This window comes from Apteryx mantelli, chromosome 1 (genome assembly GCF_036417845.1).
Source record: "Apteryx mantelli isolate bAptMan1 chromosome 1, bAptMan1.hap1, whole genome shotgun sequence".
NCBI classification, from domain to species: domain Eukaryota; kingdom Metazoa; phylum Chordata; class Aves; order Apterygiformes; family Apterygidae; genus Apteryx; species Apteryx mantelli.
This window is the reverse complement of record NC_089978.1, coordinates 212,964,837-212,976,048: the sequence shown is the minus strand read 5'-3', so window position 1 is coordinate 212,976,048 and position 11,212 is coordinate 212,964,837.

Sequence of the window (11,212 nt, the reverse complement as noted above, 5' to 3'; positions counted from 1 at the left end):
GTCCTTCCATGCCTTGCGTCTACCTCAAACCAGCTCTGAATAGGTTCTTGGTGCTCTAGTTTTGATGAATGCAAAGGAAAAGATTTCTCAGAAGATATCAAAAGTCCTTCGAGAAAAACTTTTCCCATCATTTCAGATATAGAAAAGAAGACCATTCCTTTTTGTCCACTTGCATAGAGAGAGCCACTAGCACAGAATTTTAAGATTTATTTGCCCAACTTTTTAATCTGCAAATAATGCTTTCCAAGAGATTTTCAGAAGCAATAACTACCTTTACTTGCCTCCAAATAATAAAAAGACATTTTTCAGGGCACCCATTATTTGAAATTCCTGTTCTTTTAATTTGCTTCAGATGGAGGCACTCAGAATCAATACACATTTATGAAGATGATGGTCCACACTGCATGAGAGCAGATGTGTCAGAGGGAGCTCTGTAACACATTTTTCAACTGTCAGCCAGAGTATGTTAATGAAATGATTGTGTGTGACTTCAGTCTTTTAATTGAGCTGCTCAGGGATTACGCCTGCAAAATGCCAGGTACAACCATGATAATGTATATGCAATAATAATGCTTGAAATATAATAATAATAACAACAACAGCAACAACAATAATATCAGCTTGGGTTTCTTTGTTCCTTGTGTTAGAAAAAGATGAGGAAAAACTACAATCACAAAAAGAAAAAAAAATCTATAATGTTTTATAACACAACGTCTAATCAAAGGGAGGAAAAATTAAAAGGTCAAATAAGTGAGGATGAAATATCTTGCACAGAAAGCTAGCAAACTACTTTCCAGTCTCCAGACTTGAAAATGACAGAGCAGAACATGTGGCAATTATAGAGCCATTTTTATTGCCTTAAAACAACACAGTTTAATTGCTTTGATATAAACATTGAAGCATATCTCAACTATGAGCAAAGCAGTGTACTCAATCATGTTACTTTTAATGAAAATAGTCTTGAAAATAAGTTGGGCAGAGAACGTTTGTCATAACTGCTGGCCTAGCAAGTCATGCAAGCACACCGAGATAAATAGCGCAATGTGTCCTGCCACTTGTAACTTAATCATCCCACATATTTCATTAGAAGGTTCTTAATTTTCATCTGACTGTCTCTGTCTTAATGAGAATGAGACTTGCATTTGGCTAGAGCTCAGATCAATTTTGTGCAATAACACAGTAACTATCTCAAACTCATCCTTTCCAGTAATTGAACTATATAATATGTTAAGAAAAATAAATAAAAAATAAATAAACAACATGCAAGCAAGTTAATATTCTTTATCAAACTGTACTTTGAAAGTTTTGTTTCAGGAGTCTTGAAAATGTGATCAGTGAAGAAATGCAGCTTTTGAGGAAGTGGCTGTTGCATATACAAAATCTTGGAAGAGATTAGTGAAATAGGTTTTGCATTTTTCATGCTGTTTCCACAGGAGATGTGCTGAAAGCCATAAAGATATGCTTCTTTCTCCAACTAATTTATTTCACATATACAATAATTTGCGGTCAATAAATCTAGGATGGATTTCCATGGTATGGCATTGGTGTGGCAAACAGAGTGGATAACTTTATTCATACTGCGGTTGCGGTATTTTTATAATCAGTTTTGTAATGCGATATCACTGGAGGCTATCATCATCAAGCAGTGCTAAATATTAAACAAAGTTTTCCAAAATAACACATGCTATATACTAATTCATGTCATCAGGGATCCATCTTACGGTGCAAGAGACTCATCTTGTGTGCACATGGCTTTTGAGGAGATGATAGCACTGAGAAATTTACTTTTACACTTTGCTAGCTGGGCACTCCAGATGGAACATTTTACCACAGTAGGACATTTTAGCAAGAGGAAAATAACTCCTTCGCCAGCCAGAGTTCTCTTCTTGACTTGAGAAAACAAAACTTGTGGAACAGGGGGAACTTCTGAGCTATTTAATGAGAAACAATGACAGTAAAATAACAATTTTCGTAGGGAATATTGACAAAAACTTTGTTTATTTCTTCCACCCGTTGGTTTGTATGTTGAGGCATCTTATAAAAAGCAAAATATTTAACCTGAGAAAATAATTCACTTAGAAATATCTATTAGAGAAGGACACATTGAATCTGATCATTAAAACAATCCAGAGTTTAATATTCACTAAAAATAGTTTACATCTCAAATCTCTGCATAAAGGTCTCTTTTGAGAAGCTAAAAATCTTGGTCCTGCATCTGGCTGAGTTAGTCATCACGCTTAAGTTTAGGCATAGTTTGCCATTTTTCTAGTGTTTTCAGCTGTGAGGCAGAGAAGGTCCAGGCTACGTAGCATCCAACAACCCGTTCTCACACATTCCTGTCTTTCCTGGAGGTCCTTTGGAAAAGCGCAAAGTGTGCTGAAGAACAAAAACTGGCTCTCCGTGACTCTGGGTTGTACTGGCTACGCTATTCGTAACACGCAGTTTCAGCACACTTCGGTGCAGCTCCAGCAGAGCATGTGCAAACCTATGACTAACTCCAATTAAAGCTGCCAAAGATGGCAGCATGAATAGATAAACCTCTGAGTTTCAAGGCAACAACTCAGGACAAAACTGTACCCTCAAACATCAGACTGCACACTTTAGAAAGGTACCAGATTTCTTTATCCACTCAGCACTTGTCATTGATGTTGATTTTCTGGTTAGTCTTATAAGTTATTATAGTTTTGAAAAATCATTTACGATTCCTGAGAAATATGTTAAGTTTGCATTTGATTTTCCTTTTCCTAAGCTTCTGCTTGTTGTGACTTTTAATTCCCGTGGAAGACTGGACGGAACTGTATAAGCAATTTTTTCTACTTCAGCAAAGTCATTAGACTTACATAACCCAGCACTGGGTAGAGAGTGGAAATATTTTTTAAAGATCAAATCATAAAACCGTAAACTCCGGAGGGATTTATCTCCAGGGAGTTATATCAAGTGTACCACTCCCTTGTATGAAAACTTAATTGATGTCACTTGGCTGAAATTATTATCTCTGAGCTGTAAGCTGATATGACATTATGTAAGATATCAGAGTAAAATGCATTTTTCGGATCAGATTTTAAGCCCAGCTTGTGGTATCACAATTGGTCATTGTAAAAATGATTATTATGTCACAAATGGAGGATTATGATGTCAGGTGCGGAATAAGTGCAGAAGCAGATAAATTCTCAAGAAACAACAGTGATTCTGTTTTAATGCACTGTCTTCAGAAAGGAAGAGTGAGAGGAAAGGAGTACAGGGAAATATATGGCACAGAAGAACTCTTGTTTCCAAATAAGATATTTCCCAAAGTTTTCCATAAGGTGACAGCTGCTTTTTCAAGAGCCACATTCTGTTCTCTGTTACAACAGTGCGAATCCAGAGGAACTGCATGTGAATTGTTGTTGCTTAGGATTGGCATAGGGGCAACAGAGAGTAAAATTTGGCTTTAATGCATTTTCTTTCACAAGTACGACCCATTTATTCCCCGCAAAATAGAGAAAGCAGAACTACCACACGTCATATGACATCATGTATCGTTCAACACTCGGGAAGAAAAATGGAGAGCAAGACTTGTTTGAAGTCTGGGATGTGGGCTTTTTTTTTTCTTCCCCTCCTCCGTCCAACTTGCACAATTTATTGTGAAAACCCCCTTTGCCGAAGCACGATATAGACCTTTGGGGCACATGGGAGCTCTCTTAATGGTTGGCTTTGCCGTCATAATAAACCCTTCATGGAGCCTAATTCTAGGCTTCAGCGCACCGTTCCCTATCGTTAGCAATATCACGCAAGTCATTTCCAGGCTCTTTAACAGCAGCTGAAAAAAAAATGGTTTCAAACAAAATTAGCTTGGGTAAACTTAGGTCTGAAGTGGAACATTACTTAAATGCGTAAAGACTGGACTTGTGTGTGTCATCTGTGTCTGAAATCCCCTGGAAAGCAGGCTGCCAGACGTCACCGTGTTTTCCATACCTCTGTCCCTCGGTGGGGGAGGAGTAGAGTAAGGTTTCAGTCGCTAAAAGCAGATGACAAGGAGCTTCAGAACCTAAATACTCGCACACCAACCTGCTGTCTTCATTTGTATTCAACAGATGCCTTGTTTTTTCCCCCTGACTGCCTAGTCTGTACCGATCAGTATAAACAATGGAATTTTTGTCTTTCATGAACATATTCTTGTTCTGTTTCACTTGAAGGTAGGGATAAACACGTAAGGAAAAAAAAAAGAAAAGAAGAGAAAAGTAACCTTCATAGACATGCATTTATAGTTTAAAAGAATGTTATGTAAAGCTTTAAGAAACACTCTGTGCTTTGGCTGAGAGACTCGTGAAGCAAGTAAAGGATGCATATAAGCTTTAAACAGAAAGAAAAAAAAAACAACAAAAAAGAAAACCTGAGAATCCATCTGTGAGATATTTTGAAATGCCAGGGAAAATGAAGAAGGCTAACTATGCTATTTTTGCATTATACTATACACACACAAAATGTATGGTCTCTTTATACATATATTGTATGTATATACTAGTCCAGTCTTCTCCCTATTTTGGCACAACATAAAATATGCTTCAATTACACTATTTGACATGTCCAGAGTACCTGGCTTATTTGTATATGATTTTTTCCTTCCTTGTCTGATCACAAGACATTAAGGTGTTGCTAAGTAGCTAATTCTGGCCCAGAATTAAGAATTTGCATTGTCACGGGGAATATTTACAGTGCCAGCATCTTCTTTGTCTCTCCTGCTGCTCTGCTTCAGGGAACGGGGCAGCCTGTGAGTGGGCAGGAAGGTGTTTTACTGCACCACCAGCTCGCCCCTATCCTGCGCCTGCTGTCAGGGTGCTAGGTGGCCATGGCATAGTCCTCCTCCCCACCTCTGGCCATATGTTTCCTGCCACCTTCCTGCCTCTGCCGCTCGAGCATGTGGTGAGCTGCCACCGGGTGCTCGGCGGGCTGAAATTGCACCCTCCGACCCCACTCGGAGAGAAGGCAAGGAAAGATGGACTGCACCGGTTTAGACTTAGATAGTCTGAACTTTCTCACCGAGCCCAAGTGCTGATGGGGCTAGCTTATTCCAGGAGTGGAGGATGTGCATTTTGCTACCTGATGTTCCTTCTTGCTGCCATCTCCTCCTCACAATGGGGGACAGATAGAGCTATGCTATCTATACGCACATACAAACAACAAAGTAGCAAAATATGGCATATCTGAAGTATTCTTAGAACGCCTGAGAAATAGAGCTGGATTTTTAGTTATTTTCCTAGAGCATTGCTCTAACAGTATATGTGTATGTATGGGTCTAACCTACATTTGAATTTCCACGGACAAGATTTATGGGACTGACTGGTCCAGCTCCATCCTGACTTTGTTTTGGATTTCAACACTTTTCAGGAGACAGAAAGAATCTTTCTTTCCCATGTCGATATTCACCTGCCTAAAATATCAGGAACTATGATGTCACAGAAAAAAATAGGAAAATAATGTAATGGAAAGCTTTTCTGAAATGGTTACAAATTCAGTCTGGAGGAGGCGTACAAGTTCTCCTCCCCTTCTGAAATCCCTATTCATTGGGGACAGAGAGGGAAAGAGAGAGTTAGTGAATGCTTTTTTAGAGCTTGTTTTTCTTTGAATCCTCTGCTCCTTTTCTAACACACACTTTCACGTATTGCTGACACTAAAAGCATTCACAGAGGTCAAATTATTGAAAGTTCAACCAAGTTTCCCCAAACTATCACAACTTGCCTACCATTCCCAGTTTCCACAGACTATCTGAGCAGGGATGACACAGCTATCAGTCTGGGCTTCAGAAGCCAAGCACTGACTACTTAGCTCCACATTTAGTGTGATATTGTTTGATCTTCCAAAGACTATTTGCACCCACACGCTCTGTTCAACAAAACCAGGCTTCTAACTATCTCTGTGAAAAAAAAAAATCCTCACTGAAAAGAGGTTTTTTCAGTCTAGAAAGTTAACTAGGGCGGATGTATGAGGATGACAGCCCATGGTTATAGTTTTGTTGCTCTTATGTCTTTGTCAAATACTAATGAACCATTCAGCACAAGGAGAAAGAAAAAAAGAAAAAAATAAGGAAAAAAAGGAGAGAAGGAAATAAAGATCCAGAAGAGAACAACGATCATAGCAGATGCTGCATATGCTTTTAGTTTGTGGTTTGTGCCTATGACTCTGTGGGAATTTACCTGGACTGTTTAAAAGCTTGTGATGAATGGGTGGCACACAAGATAGTATTGCGTCTTTCAAGGCTTTGACAGTTGGCAGTAAAGGTTACTAAGCAAAATTGCAGAGGGCCAAAAGGTTGGCCATGATGGATCCCAGATACAATAGAACTGGCGATTTTCTGTATACGGAGTGATAAGGAGGGACTTTTAGGGCTGACAGGAACGACGTGCGTACTATGACAAATGAAGAGGTAAGGATGCAGATGCTGGCATAGCACGGGAGAAATGCAGCATCGGTTTCTTGTCGTCTTGAGGTCTTAGTGTGTGGCCCTGAGCAAATCCCTTAGGATCAGACCTTGAAAGGCAGACAGGGATCTAAAGATGCAAATCAGAACATAAGGGGATTTTCAAAGGCAAAACAGAAAATTCTGAAAATTGTATTTTGATATCTATCTATAGCTTTCTAAGGGCGTAAAAGCAGGCCCTTATTTTTCTTGGTTGTAGCAGTCCCTTGGGCTTTGTGTGGGAAAATATTTTATGTACTGTCAGTTGTTCTAATCCTCCAAAAATGTGGGTAATAAAAATCTAAACTGGATGTGAATACCAAAATAACTGAATCTGTAAGACATTTGTTTGTAATACACCTTGCAAGTAGGCTCATCAGCCAGCGGTGGGGAAAAGGACAGGATTGGCTGATTATTTATCTTCTCAGAGATCCACCAACCACTAAATTTGTTGGGTTAGAAGAGCAAGTCATTCTCTAGCCTATTGTTTGGGATTATAGACCTTCCTACTTGATTAGAATTCCCTCAGCATAGTTCAACATGTCAAAACTGGGGTAGGATTTAAGGAGCCAAAAGCTGCATGGTTGTAGCTGTTGCTTTATTTTCCCCTTTGTAAGAATTTTTCTTACATTGGCTTTCTCTAAAGAATTAGAGAGTCAAATCTTTCCTTGCATTTCCCTCATCACTTGTAAAAAAAACCATATGTCCTTGCCAGTGTTTCCTCAGCGAAGGCCCAACAGCCAATAAACATAAGCAATTGGAGGGATGGAAGTAGCGGTACTCAAAAGTTAACAGAGTTGGAACTTTTGCTCAGTTTGGATGAGTACCCCAGAGCTAATCCATTGGAAACAGAAGCTATTGACCCCTACCATGAAATGGGGAAAATAAGCTTTCTGTAATTCTTATTAATGTCACATGCTTGGCACTGAGCTACTGAAGAAAATTTCTTACCAGTGGCTCTGGGTATCATAGCTGCCAGACCATGTCTGTATGAGGATGGGCATCAGGCAGTAGAGTCCAAGGGAACAGAACAGGTTTATTTAGGTTTGAAGAGCAATCTGCAAATGCGGCTGTTCAGACAGGCACATAACCTGTCTACAGAACAGGATGCAAAGGATATTTTTGAAGAATTTGATGAGGTGTTTAATAGACCTGAAAGCATTGTGAATAAAACACATCATCCTGATACAGATTCCATTACGCTGCCAAAAGTACAAACATCACATATCGTACAGTCTCATTAGCCCTGAGAAATGAAGGAAAAGTTGGTTGTGACAAGATGGTAAGATGCGGTGTTATTGAGAGACTGCAGGTACTAGCTGGCTTGGTTAACAACCTGATCACATGTAACAATACAAAATGTTACGGATTTGTGTAGATCCAGGAGATTCAGATAAGGCTACCAAATGCAACGTAGCCCGAGGGAGCACTGGAGAAAGACATGTCTAGACTTCCAACAGCAAGAATATTTCCAGCTCTGGATGCAAGCCAGTGCTTTTGGCAAATCCAGCTTGATAAAATGTTAAACTCTACCCCTTCGACTCCCTTTTTGCTGATGCATTTTTAAGTAACTTTGCTCTGTGATTACTTCAGAACGTAAAAAGTGTCACTACACAGAATTGCAAATCCCTTAAGATCCAGGTGGAAGCAGCTATTTATAGTCTCTTGAGCTACTGTGATAATGATCAACGCTGTAAAAAAAAAAAAATAAAAAAAATCTGATATCCAGTTCAGCAGGTCTGGATATCAGAGCACTTTTCTTCACCATATAGGCCTTTCAGTTTTTTTCTTTCTTTCTTTCTTTCTTTCCTTTTCTTCCATAAGAAAGAGAGAAGAGCAATCATGTCAGCATTGAGCACTATGTCAAATAGATTCCCGGTTTAAATTCCTGTCTGGTATAGACAAAGGACTTGGACTTAAAGGTAGAGTTTCATGACATGTTGCGCTCAGAAGTGAGGCCAACTTAGGAAATTCCTGATCCCCTCCGCACTGCGAGTTACTCTTCTTTTCCCCAATGCCAGTTCACAGCACTTTCTGCTCCATAAGCTGGTTCCTACACTGGGTCTGGGAAAAACAACCTCTTTCCTACCTTCACAAGCATTATTTTTAAACATTTTTTTTATGTTTTTAGTAAGTCCCCACAAAGTTTGTATCCAAAGTGTCATCCCAAATAAAAGAATGGCAGTCTGTGACATAGAAGCAAGAAATGGCAGCTGAGGTCTGGATCTTCTTAAATGGGATTTTGCTTCTGAAGCCAATGTATCGTGAAGCTGCATGCTGAGGCACTCACACATCATACGACAAATGCATTTATAACTGGACTACAGACTGATCCTGCTTTTGGTCCGATAATTGTTCAGTTATTACAAAGTGTAGCAAAAATATCGTTATGTATACAACTGGAGCAAATTCAAAGAGACCTCTCCAGAACTGTATATATCCTGCTTGTGAAGCAGCTCACCTGCTACAGGAGAAAATAGCAGGAAGCGTTATCTGAGTTAGGATTTCATGTTTCCTACAGGACTGTGTTCTTCAGGGAGGTATTTAATAATCAGGTACAGTCTCAGAGGGTTTTTTTCCTCTGATTTTATCCAGAAATTCCACACTGAACTAAGAAATCTTTTGCTTAAATGTTACTGGATTAGTATTGCCTATCAAAAAGGGATTCTGGTAATTCCTGCGCAGTTCTGAGAAGCACCTGATTGCATCAATATAAACAAGCAATGACTCATCTAAAACACAGGAAATGATTCTGGAAACACAAAAGTATGTTTTTAAATCACACTAAAGACTTTCTTAGAGCAGTTAGGCTTTCAAGAGCTTCTAAGTATAAAAATCACAGCAGCAGCAAGAAGATTTGAAGTAATTGTGAGTCAGGTAGTACTATTTCCGACTAATGAAAAGCCCCAAATGATGCCAGATTGAAAGAGTAATTCTGAATGGATAGTCCACAGTGAAAGCCCAGGCACATCCAAGTATGAAATTTTGTAGGATCTATCAATGGGAAGTTGCTGCCCACATTGAAAGGCAATATTAAAAAAAAAATCTGAATCATAATGCCACTCAGTATGAGATCAGAGCTGTTAAACAGAGCCCACAAGTGCATATCTGGATTTTGAGAGGTATAACACCATATAGACTCTCATGTAATTGCCATTACGGAAACTAAAAATAAAACCTGCAGCGAATACGGGAAACAAGATGCGAAAGAAATGCTGCTTGTTTTGAACTCACTGAGTAATAACGGAATAATTAATTAAGCTAATAACGGTAGTTGTCTTCTCTTTGGGCGAGAAGGATTTTATGTGAAGGACTGATGAAAGCTGGGATTTTACTTTTTCCCTCTCTCTAAGCACTGCAGCCAGACCGCTTTCCAAAGACCGAAGGAAAAGGTGAAGGGACCGTCGTTTGCAAGGCGTGTTGCCCGCCCTGAAGCCCCGGGGCTGGCGTTTCCGCGAGGTGGCCAAACCTCTCCTTCCGAGCCGGGCCGCGGGCAGAGGCCGCGTACGGCCACGGGCGCCTCTGAGATAGGGAACCTCTTCGCGCGCCGCCGAAGCCCTGCCGTTGCCCCTCTCCTGAGCGGGGAGCAGCGGCCGCTATCAGCGCTCCTGCGCTCAGTAGCAGGGAGAGGACCGCGGGGCCACTCGTCACCCACCACCGTGCCTCTGCGCTGGGCAATCCCCCCGATGACGGCAAAGGGCCCGCGGCCTCCCGCAGGAGGGGTGCGAAGCGAGCCTCTCGCTCCTCTCACCTAAAAATGCTTCTGCACTTTATCTCCCCAAATGCAATCTTATCTACGCTAGTACTTATTGTACGTAATCCATATGCTTTCTGGGCAAAATATATATTGGCTGGGAGCCATGATTTATTTATTTGGTTGCTGGAAAATAGCCTAGAGTGTTACACATTCATTCTGCATTAGAAAGATGCAATTTTAGCTTCTTACCCTCTTTTCCTTATGCGGAAAAAAAAAAAAAAAGAAACAGAAAAAGAAAAAAAAAAGTAGCTGTACCTTCTTTATGCAACTAGAAGGAAATTGAGTGTAACAACCTCATTGCAAAATTATGTGTTTTATAAGGTCCTGAATATGGTGCATCTTTTGTGTTCTGCTTCTAATTGTTTGCTCTATACAAAAGGATAATTCATTAGGCCGAGTCTCCAAATAATCTCAAAGTGACATGAATTCCTTTGCAGAGTGAATGTCTGTTGCAAGTAATCCATGGAAAACAGACAGGCATCTCTTGTCATTTTGGAGCTCTAATCCACTGCCTGGAGCATGAAAATGCTCGGGATAACAAGTGTGGGAATGACCAAGATCAACATTATTTTTTTGGATTTTGTTTTCTTAACAATGCAGCTGATCAATAGAGTTGCTGAATCTGGCAGATACAATGCCACAGGATTAATGAATTAAGCTCAGGAAGCAAAAGAATTTGCTAAAGAGGAGCAAGGAAAAGCCCTTTCTTTTCCCCTGGTGTGTGGATATTAGGCAATGGAAGCAGCAATGACAGAATTCTGAGCGCTTGCTTTACCACTGTACCAAGTCTTACTCTGCACGAGTTTTTTACATTTTAATTAGAACCACACTGACACCCACATTTTCAACTATGAACTTCAGTTTCAAAGTTAAGGATATTTCCTAGACACTAGTTTAGTGTCAAGGTTCAAACACCGAAAAGAGATGCTGTACTCTCTAAAATTCAAAGTGTAGTGCAATCACCTTTGGCAGGACTATGTAACTGATCTTTAACTCCAGGTAAATAATAGTAGAATGGA